The sequence below is a fragment of the Diuraphis noxia genome, unplaced genomic scaffold, assembly GCF_037042655.1.
Source record: "Diuraphis noxia isolate RWA-SAM2 unplaced genomic scaffold, SU_Dnox_SAM2 contig0001, whole genome shotgun sequence".
NCBI lineage: Eukaryota > Metazoa > Arthropoda > Insecta > Hemiptera > Aphididae > Diuraphis > Diuraphis noxia.
In genome coordinates this window covers 13,766,365-13,778,430 of record NW_028301711.1, presented here as the reverse complement: position 1 = coordinate 13,778,430, position 12,066 = coordinate 13,766,365, and the positions used below count along the sequence as shown (strand labels likewise).

At 27.1% G+C, this 12,066-nt stretch overlaps 1 pseudogene; it reads right to left on the bottom strand.

Moving 5' to 3' along the window:
* Positions 1-5,527: 5,527 nt before the first annotated feature.
* Positions 5,528-11,012, bottom strand: LOC149059814 (E3 ubiquitin-protein ligase SHPRH-like; annotated as a pseudogene).
* Positions 11,013-12,066: the final 1,054 nt, after the last annotated feature.

Genomic DNA, 12,066 nt, shown 5'->3' with positions numbered 1-12,066 from the left:
ATTTTATTTATTGATATTGATTAAAGTGTATTTGAAAAACTGTGGTCTCTGGATATCGCTTAGTACCGTTAATCACTCCGCATCTATTATATCTACGTGTACATCATATTATTAATTAATTATTATTAATAATAAAATTGTTAGTTGTAGGACTAGCAAAGTTATTGCGGTGGCTCATTTAAATAACATAGCCACCTGAGATCTTTTGCATTTTTTTCGAATTTTATTTTATTATTTTTTGTTATATTATTACTTAGTTCTTTTTTTAGTGAAGGTTGCTCCACCATCACTGAACACCAATTAGAGCTATATGCCTAAATGTATTTGGATATCCCACAACGACGATAAATGATAATTGATAGGTACCTAACCATTTACAATCTTTTACCGTCTTCCATAATAAACCGTTTTCAAGAAAAAAAAACCATTTAATTAAGCTATGTGTGTGTATACTGTATAGTATACAAAATAGTATATAGTAGTATATAATATAAAATAAGCCATTGGTTACACTAAATAAATTCCAATTCCTTAAAACATACAATATGTTGTCTTCAGTATTATTCAATAACCTATAGGCTACACAACTACCAGCAGTAATTTGTTCGAACTTATGATGACATATATAATTGTAATATAAGTTAGGTTCGATTATATAGGTATATAAAAAAAATTTACTATATAGGAACACCTTGAAGAAAACACATATATAAAAGGAATATCTTTTATATTACTCATTTCATCAATGCAAATGTAACAGAAACACAATAAAAAAAATTATCATGGTATTAATACTTATTACTAACTTGTGACTAAACCATACTCTGTTAATCATAAGAATTTCTTCACGGCATGCACACCATTTTATTTGTGATATTCATTAATTTCTTAATTCACTTAATACTTTATTATTATTCATCGTGAATTTCTAACTGATGTCACACACATGCATATATATATAAATTCAAATTGATTAAATAACTAATTTTTGTTATCTTAAAATATAGTATGTTTCATACACAAATTATTATAATTTCAAAAGCACATACCTAATATGGTCAATGTTTGTAACTGATTTTCAATTTCATTGTATATATGTCTAATGTTATGATTAATTTCTATGTATTGCTGTCAATGCACAAATTGGTTAATTAATTAGAATCATTATTTATTTTTTTAAATATAACTAATGAGTATAAGAATTGCAACGTTAAGTACAGCGTTTAATGTATGTATTTTAATATTGTTCAAAATGTCTATCAAATCATCAATGATCATATTTATCATTATTATTATTTTTATTATTATTATTCTATTAGGTAGTAGGTACTACTTATTAAAACTAAAATTGTAAAAGATTGTGATTGATAATATTTTAAAACCAAAAACTATAAGCATGTGTACAACACACACATAATATTATGTAATATATAATAGCAATAGGATACATTACATTTAATTGATGTTTTATAGGCTACACATATTATATGCATCTAACAACTATGTACTTAATTATGTATAAACAATAATAATGTTGTGATACACCAAACCAGGTGTCTATATAAATAATGTATAGCATTTATTATCAAGTTTATGGAACATTTTAATTTCACTTACTACGAACACGTCGTTCGCAACCAGACACCTACATTTAACAACCAAAAGCAGCAGACAAACGTAACAAAATTTTCAGTCTGTTTAAATGCAGTTTAGTTCCCACGCGATTTTTTTCGATTCCCCCCCCCCCCAAATGTGTGTTTTAAAGCACTGAACACAAAAGTCATATTCCAAAATTCTCGCAAATCATTATTTTAAAAGTTATAGTTAATTATAATTAACGACTTTCAAAAGGTAATAGAACTGATAATGTTTTATTTTCGTATTAAATATTACTGTTTGATGATTACTAGGATCGATCACGAGGTACCCACTATATAATAATACTTAATATGTTACTTTAACAGACGGCCGGTTAGGTTAAGTTAAGGGATAAGGGCGGTGAAGTTAGGTTAGCTATTTTAGCCCCGGGGGGTTTGGGGGCCGAGCCCCCATCTAACGAGATTGGCGACCGGAGCCGGCAGGCGAAGGGAGCCACTATACTTGATAATTTTGTTGGTTTTAAATAAGCCATGTCAAATGCCTTTGTATTTTCGTTCACTAGTTTCAATAGTTTAATCTATTATAAAACTTTAAGGTAAAATTGTTATTGCAAGGCTCTACGTTATTGTTATTTTTAACACGATGTCCTCTTATTATTTTATTAATACTTCTAATTTTATAAATAATTGAAATTAGGTTTTTGGCTAAATTAGGAAATTGGTTTTATTCAATATCATAAGCTACAACACGGTTGAGGTGTTCATATTTGGCCTGATTGTTCATATTTGTAATATTATTATAATATAGTGATTTTAAAAAAAAATATAATATTTTGTTGGGACATTGATAATATTCAAATTATCTAGGTAAACTTTAAAAGATAATTTATCTAGATAATTCCCAACACTGACCAGGAGCCCATAACAATCCTACGATTTTGTGATAGACGTAATTTTTATAATTCCTTCACTTTCTCAATTTTATTTTAGATGGTTACTTTTAGGCCTACACATACCAGGGCCCCATATGAACGATCGCGGCGGTTTGTGGCGATCTACACCACCGGCGATCATTGCCCGTCCGGCATACGTCGCACGTCTCCCCAAAGGTGATTTTTTTTTAAGTATTCAATAATATTACAAGTACAAAAATAAATCAGTCAAACAATTAAGTATATCATTAAACACCATAGATGCTTTATATTAGATTAATATTATATCTTTAGGTAATATGCATTTTTTATAATGTAATCACGTGCGTATTAATAATACATTTAAATATAATATAATATAGGTATAACTTCACAAAATTATTACAGAAGACGTGTAAGGTGAGTGATATAATTTTGTTTATCGATACGTTGATATTCACCTACTTACCTATACATGTGTCATGTGTGTGCGTAGGTAGGTGAATAAGTTGATATTAAACAACACAAATATAAGACTACACAACTTCTCTGCAACATAACAATGTTAGTATATGTTACTATTATACGACCTGTACTTAAAACTTTACACATTGTACTGCATGATATTTACTATTTAGAATGTAACCGTTTTATTTTTTTACAACACCTATGCCCAGTTAAAGGGATGTAGACATGTAGTTTTAGAGCAGTAATCGTAGATCATCTCATTGATGTGTAATAGACTTTGAATGAAAAGTTTGAGACTTTAAAACAACCATATCTGAGATGTGTTGTTGGTCAAATGCACAATGGGGACATACTTATTTTGAAAAGTATTTACAATATAATATATGTTTGAATACTCTGCAATAAAAGTTGTAATTGAGTGCCTAATATGAATACAAATACTTAAAAAAAAAAGTATTTATATATACTTTTAATCTTCAGCTACTTTCATTTTTTTTACACTACATTTTTCACGTTATATATCAACAGAATCAATTTTCGTGTTATTGTACGTTACATTTATAGAGCCTTTACGCCGTATAATTTGGTGTAATTATCAAAGTTACGCATTTGGTTTTTTTTGTTGTCGAATTATCAGAATTAGAATTTTAATTCATAGAAAAAATATTAAAATTAAATAAAGAATTTTTTTTATGCGATTATATTATATAAAACTAAAACGAATAACAAGTATTCGAAAATTTGAGAAAGCCTTCAAATTAACTTTGTTCAAGTACTTTTCAAAAAGTATATGATGTACTGTCATTATAATATATATCTATTGTCTTAAAGTAGCTAAAAATTAATACCTTTATTTCACATTGTGGTGCGGGTAGGTACTACCACAACTATTAAACTATTTAAAAGACAAAAAAAAAAAATAATAATTTGGTACACGGACTACGTACCCATACAATGTTTCATTTATAAAGTAGAAAGGTACACAAAAGTTCAATATTTTACTGCTATACATATTTATTTAAAATTGGATAGTTAATAATTCAGTGTTTTTCGTGTAAATAATTTCTGCTGATCATTGTCAGACATGCTATATTTTTGTCACCACAATGACTTTAGAATGGGTCTTGCTTCAGCCCTAAAAGCTGCAATTTGTTATGGTTGCGCAATGTCTCGTCCCTAGGGCAGGGCGAGTGGAGTCTGGGTACTCACCACAGCAGTGGCTTAATTAGGAATTTGGTTGGGGAGGAGTAGTATTATATGGTTTTAGCAAAATCTGTTAGCCTCATAAAGTAACCTACCACATCAAATATAAAATGTTAATAGTAAAGTAAAAGATTGGGGGGAGTATTTATCACCCTTAATTATGCAACACAGTTAGACAGGCTGCACTATTATAGAAACAAAAAAATTAAGTTTATGGAGAAAATAAAGTTCATAAAGCTAAATATGTTGCTTTAGTTGTTACTTTTTATTTGTATAAACTGTAAAATACCTACAAAACATACCTACCTAAGACTGATATGTTATCTTTTTAATAATAATAACATTTAAAAAAAATATAATTCTAAATGTTATCTATAAATTTGGTATGAAGTCATTTCTAGACTTAAAATAAAACTACAATGTTTACTATGATAAAATGGAAAAATATTCATATGTTCATAATAATAATATAATATAATATCTATTATAGTAATTTATTGACCCACCTCAGTGCTTTAAATGACAAGCATATGGCCGTACCCATAATTACTGTTGTCACCCATCTAGATGCATCAAATGACTCAAATGTGACCATCTCACAGCGGACTGCATTAAAGACCAATCACTCCCGGCTAAGTGTGCTCTGTGCTATAGTAATCACATAGATTCTTATATAGAATGTATACTTAGCAAGAAATTAATCCAAGCAAAAGACAAAAACTAAAAATATCAGAACTTCAAAGTCAGGAAGCTCGTGCTAGTCATCATGGCAACAATACCAAAGTGGGTCTAATTTGTGCCAATATATTTATTTACATTTCTGACCAAAATACAAACTTTATTAAGATCTCTACTCTCCCTTTTCACTAAATTATAATTTATCAGTGATAAACAAACTCACAACGGCAACGCATTCTCCATAATTTTTTCACAACCAATTACATTCAACGTATTTATGAAATCCACATAACCTTATTTGTATAATAACCTTATTACTAACTACTATTATATTCTTTGTTTTTTCTCTTCTTCTGTGTATTCAATATTGTTATGATTTAATATATTGCTGTTAATTTAACTATGATGTATAGTCGATCTGTAATAGTTGTTATATGAAAGGCTAATAATAATAATAACAATAACCAAAACCTCCATATATTAAGAAATTCTGAACTAAGTAAGTTCAGAATTTCCATACATTCAGTTGCTATTTTCATATAATCATCAGTCAAACTATTATTGTCTTTTTCGCACAAAATTAAGCCTAAAAAAAATAAAATGTATATTAATGAAAAATGTAAAAGCTCATTTAATATTTTAACTAACTTCTTAATAAAATTTCATGTTGGGACATAATTTTTTCTTTATTAATTTCTGCAAGATTGTTCATGATATACTCATCAATATCTTCAATATTATTAACTATCAAGTTTTTATAACGATGTAATTGATGTTCAAATCGACAAAATAAACATCTAAAAACATAACAATAATTAATTCATCTAAAAAATAAACAGTAATTACACACAATAATTATTAACAAACTCGTTAATTTTAGCATATTTTAGAATTTATAGAATATTTTTCATTACAATATTTTTTATTCCATATATTATAGAAATTTTATTACTTATATATGGAGCAATATTTAAAAACTAGCTATTGATTTTGACAAATTATATCAAAAAAAAAAAAAAAAAATACATGAATATACCAACTATATATAGTAATTATTAAGAAAATAATACTAAAGATACCTAAAAGCCGGGTATATACTTTACCAAATTAAACCAGACATAAGCAAAAGGGTGTGCCAATATAATTCTAATAACATTTTCATTGGAAGCAGAGCAATCTACTATTTAATATATTCAAAACCATAATCTATTGTCACAGTTCACACATGATTTAGTAAAATACAATAATGATTATTTTTAAATATAAATTACACGTACAAAGTCAGCTATTCTACAATATTTTAAGAAACTTAACCTGAAATAATTATTGATAATTTATAGTCAATAAACACATATGGATGAAAACAATGTTATTCAAAAGTATATCATATTGTATAGTATCAAATACTGCTAAGATTTCAGTTGTTTGGTATTTTTGATGTGACAGTAACACAAAATAATGGTTCCTGACATTTTGCGTAATTCATTTAACCTAGTAATATGAAAATAAAACAACACTAATTTAAAAGGGTCAAACTAGAATATGATTTTCATTATAAATACAGGAATTGAGTTAATAGTTTATTTAAAAAATACACTAGAAGAAGTTTATTGGTAAGCTAATCATTAGCTAATAGCTGATATATGAGCACAGAAATTATATTAAAAACAATTACTGATGAATAGTATTTGGATGTTTATGTATCATGAATAAATTGGATAAATATGAAAAATGATACAATACGAAGTTAAATTCATAAAACATGCAAATTTTCAGAAAAGTCACTATAATATGGAAAAAAGTTTATACACTGATATTAATATTGTAAATAAAACTAACGTCAAAATTCAAATACAATAGCAAAGATTGAAATTTGTGTGCGTGTCATATTATTTATATATAAGTTCATTCAGGATATACAAATAATTAAAAAAAGTTTATAGAAATACAAATGTGTAAGTAATTAATGGAAATTTTATTTTCATTTTCAAAATCCAAAAACAAGACGTATTCAACTACCTCATCAGTTATGACAAAACTAGAAAATATTAAGTGAAATCAAAATGATGTTACTAATCAACTTGATTTAAAAAAAAAGTATGTTGAACTTCATAAAACGTGTACAACACACTGTCAACTAGGTAATAATCACCAGTTATTATTTAAATTATCTGCTAAGTTATATTGCAACAGAGCCAAATTGTAAGTAGATACATAATAAAATATAGTAAATAATATATGAATAATAAACTATGTATATTTTTAAAGTACTAGTTATATATCTAAAAGTGTATAAAAAACATGATGTGAGATGGTTTCTTTCTCGATGATTTTAATGTGTATGGCACAAATAAATGATAAAACATGTCATATTTTAATCAATACTTTAATTATGCATCTATCTATCTTATGTTAAACAAATTATATGTATCAAGTTTAATATAACTAATATTTATTATTGAGTAAAAACATTACTTGTCTTTTAAATGAGAAGTCTTAATAGTAAACAATTTTTCTATCTCCTGATAAAAAAATTTTCAATATTCGAAAATTGCAACCAATGAACTTTAAATTTTGGAACTGGTAAATTTAACTCATAATTAATATCTTTGATTAAATTACACCATAAAATATCTGAAAATAATAGGATAGAATCTTCCGGTTTTTCTTTAATCGCCTTAGTAAAATTAGCATAATCAAATTTGACTCCCAATAAATTCAAGTACTTCATAATACTAAAAAAATCTAAAAACATAATTTTCAAAACGTTAAAAGGTGTTGTAGATAACATAGTGTAGTAGATGTTTACTTTTTGAAGATTCTTGTACTAGCGTTCCGGGCAATATCCATTTATGGCCTGATTTTAAAGGCGATAGAATTTCGAATACTTTATCAATGTTACTATTGTATGTTTGCGGTTGATCGAGACAAATTCTCCACCATTTTAAGCAAAGTAGTGGTGATTGGGGATACTTCTTCAAATGCTGCAAGCCAGTGACAGTTTGATTTTCATCAACCTTTAAATAATTATAGGTATATAATTTTTAATAATTCTTAATTCAAATATATGTTATGGTTCATGATTTCATGAGCAATGAGCCAATGAAATACATTTATTTGTCTGAATTTTCACTGAGTTAACATTATTTATTTATTATAATACAAATATTATACAATTATTCAATATAATGATCATAAATTGTTTAATAAGTTCCATCAAATTAGCACCCAAATTTCTATAGGTACTATTCAAAATTGTACTAGTATATAGTAATATAATTTTGAAAGTTCAATCCAATGTGCCCAGTAAGAAGCATTTTTCTTAAAAAAAATATATATCGAAATTGTATCACTTAATGATACGTCATGAGTTTTTTCTGTGAAGCATGTTTTTGAATAAAAACACAAATAATGTGCAAAAGGAAATAATCTCCGATAAAATTTTGTAATGTAATCAAATGTATTTTTAGAAAACTCATAAAAATTAATATTTGTATGTACTCATTAACATGACCCATTCAAACGCATTTAGACAATTGTCTACTATATTAAAATATTATTAAATTATAAAAAAATAAAAAAAATACCTAAAATCATTATTCTCCTCTTAAACATCTATATCCAAATCTAAGTCTAAAGAACTTAAATGGTTATAAACAAGATAAGTATTTTTAATATTTTTAACTTACTATTATAACAACATAAGAGGAACCTAATTTTTTAAAAGTTTTTTAACCAAACCAAATTTATTTTATCCACAATAATTTATAAAAAAATTATAAAAATTTCTTCGACATATAATTAGATCAAAAAGAGTCAAAATATTTTGAAATTTGTATGATTTACTATGACCTCTCGACACACATAACCATCTTTGTAAAATTGATATTTTCATCGCTCCAAGTGGTTCAGATATACGATTCTATTCTCTATACACTTCTTTGTAAAATATGTAAAATGTATCAACTATTAAATATAATACTTACATAACGTTGTCCATAGCTTAATTCTTTTGCTAGTTTACTATATGTAATAAGTACTACGTCAAAGGTATTGAAAATAGTCGGTTGCATAAATTTACATGAATGAATTCCATTATAGACAAAACACTTTAAGGGTGGGCTAACTATTTTCTGTATCTGAAATTAAAATTACAATATTAATTTTCATAAATAATGTATAATTAAATGAAAATGTTACGTCATGAATCCAGTGTTCCAAACAATAGTCTGGAACAATAATTAGCGTAGCTCTACATTGAATGGGATCATTGAATGTCCAGCAACTGGAACACAAATATGGCAGCCCTCCATATATTTTTGGATTATACACCACACAACTTTCATGTTGTGCTTCACCACACATTCCACAAATCAGTAAAATGCTATTTGATTGTCTATTGTTACAATAACAAGCAAGAATTTCCTCACTCTTGACATTTCTTTTTGACAATTTGTAAGATAAACGCTGAATTATACTTTGTGATGTATCTGCTGTAAATGTAATATAAATTATAATTGAAATATAGCAAGCATTTAATTACAAATTGATGGCATGTACTAACTTGTAAATCCATTGAATGCTTTTGGTATATTAACATAACGACTATTTATTTTTGATATTATACATTGGCATGCAACGGTATCATATAGTCTGATTTTAAATTTTTGTCGAGGTTATCAAGAATTTGGACTTTTTGCCGAAAAACCTAAAAAAGTTATAACAATTGATTCACTGAAATAAAATAAACGGAAAATTTAATATTAAATACTATTTGTGGTGGAAAATTTGCCACAATGCAAGATATCATTTCCAATCGTTTATCTTCATTCAATACATCTGCTAAAATACCCCCTGTAAACTGAGATTGATCATTTATAGCTGAAAAAAAATAAAATTTTCATATTAACTATGCAAATCAATAAATAAATAATTATAATTGAGTTATATATTTGTAAAAATCATGGTTTCGTGATTTATTCTTGGACCATCAATTGAAAAGTTTTATGAATATTACACTCTATGTATGTTGATAATATTAGTATTTAATATCTAAAAATGTTGAGATAACTACTTTTGGAAAAATAATGTTTCTTTTGATTGCAATTTGGTATTTTCATTAAAATTTTTCTTTTTTATAAATTAAGTTAATACAGAAACAAAATTTCAAAAACAATAGCAACCAGTTCAATTCACTATTCAGTTAAGGTTTGAATTTTTGGAAATATAAAATGTTGTACCATGGTATTTAATTGGTAATTATAACATAATATAATATTTATCAATTTATCATCAACTTACAATTCCTGCGTTCAACATTCACCATCCATGACACGGTTTTACAGTGATATAAAGCATAGTTTTCATTCAAAGTAAAATGTGGTGGCATCACAAATTTCTCTTCAAAATCAAAATTATAAGATTGAATGGTTTCTATAAGTAGTGGGTCGTAAATATCATTTTCTGAGCACATCAAGAGTGGAAATATTTTTTCTAGTTATCTTTCTGGCGATCGATGACACAAATCTGAAATAAAAAATAAAAAATAGCCATTTAGGTAATGTCTGTAAAAAGTATACTCATCAAAATATTCTAAATTGTACACAATTAAACAATAATTTAATAACAACAAATAAAATGAACATTGCTTTTATATCCTTAATTATAAATTATTATTATAACGGTATATATTATTTAATTATAATATTATGTAACTAAAAAAGATTTTAGGAACCATGTTATAATGTTAAAAACTGCCTAACAGAAAGAACAAAGATGGGTTTTAGTCAAATTCAATCAAAAGATCTTTAGTAGGTACTTCAAACAGGATGCATCTAAGATAGTAAGATAGGCACACTACGTTTAAATAAAAAAATTGAACCATGGATATGGATGAGCTGAGAAAACAATAACATTTTTGATAAAACTGCCGAAAGAAGTTCATTTATGAATAACGGACTGATGAATAAACCATATATAGGTAAAGTGTTAAAAATGTTATAACACGTTACGCGCGTGTTTGCGTAAACTGTACAATTTTAGTATGACATACGTTTGACGTGACTAGGTAGGTACGATGCTCATAATTCACTTCAAAACTGGACCATCGTAAAAAAACCTAAAACACACCTAAAACCACGTAGGTAATGTTCATCAATTTTCATAAGAGGTCGATTCACTCTAAATTTTAAACTAACGCTGTTACAGGCAATCAGCTGAGCGTGAATTTTATAGGTATGATACGAATAATAATAATAATAAAATAAATGTCGGGTATGAAATAGGACGAGTAATATTTTTGACCATCGTTATCACAGATCAACTTTAATCAAATTTAATTAAACATCAAAAAACATGTTAAATAAAATTAGGCTGCCTATTTCGACCCACTCAAAAATTCGGACAGTGGTTTTCGTACTCGCAGGCGCGGTTTCTCGTCAGTCGCCGCCGATGGACTGGCGGCGCGGTGGTTGCGCGGTACCGCCAGGCGTCGTTCGGTAGTTCGGTTACTGTTTGGTGGAGAGGTGTTTGCGGTGCGGAGGGTCGTAGGCTGTACGGCAAGAACCATAGACAAGAATACTAATAGATAGGCAACTCCAATGTTAACGTCTAGAACATTGCAAACAGCGCTCCCGGTGTTTGATGTAAGAACTATGCAGCAGCGGCGCAGGGGCGCGTCGCGCGTCGTGCCGAGGCGGCGCCGGGCGCTGGCGGCCCGTCCTGATTATTAAATCCATGGCTAAATTTGTTATTTAGCCATGATTAAATCATTGACATTTTTTTTTACCAATTTATGATTTATAACATTTTATATTAGTACTCAAATACAACAGTTTTTGTACTAAAACCAACATTTTTTAAGCATAACATATCAAATTATAAAAATAAAAATTAGATATCAATTAATAAAAGAACACAAAAGTTACTATTAAATAGTTTATTGAACAATAAAATTCAAATAATACATTTAGTATAGTTCATGATTATAAGACATACACAATAACAAATATTAAAACAGACACATAGTAATAATAGTAATAATAATACAATAGTAATAATAGTAATAATAATAATAACATTAATAATATAAATATTAAAAAATATTAAAATAAAATGTTGAATACTGGTTATAAATTAAATAATTAAATAGAATTAGGTATACCTAATCCTCTTTGAAAAAGTTACATACCGATTAAATGCTTTTAATT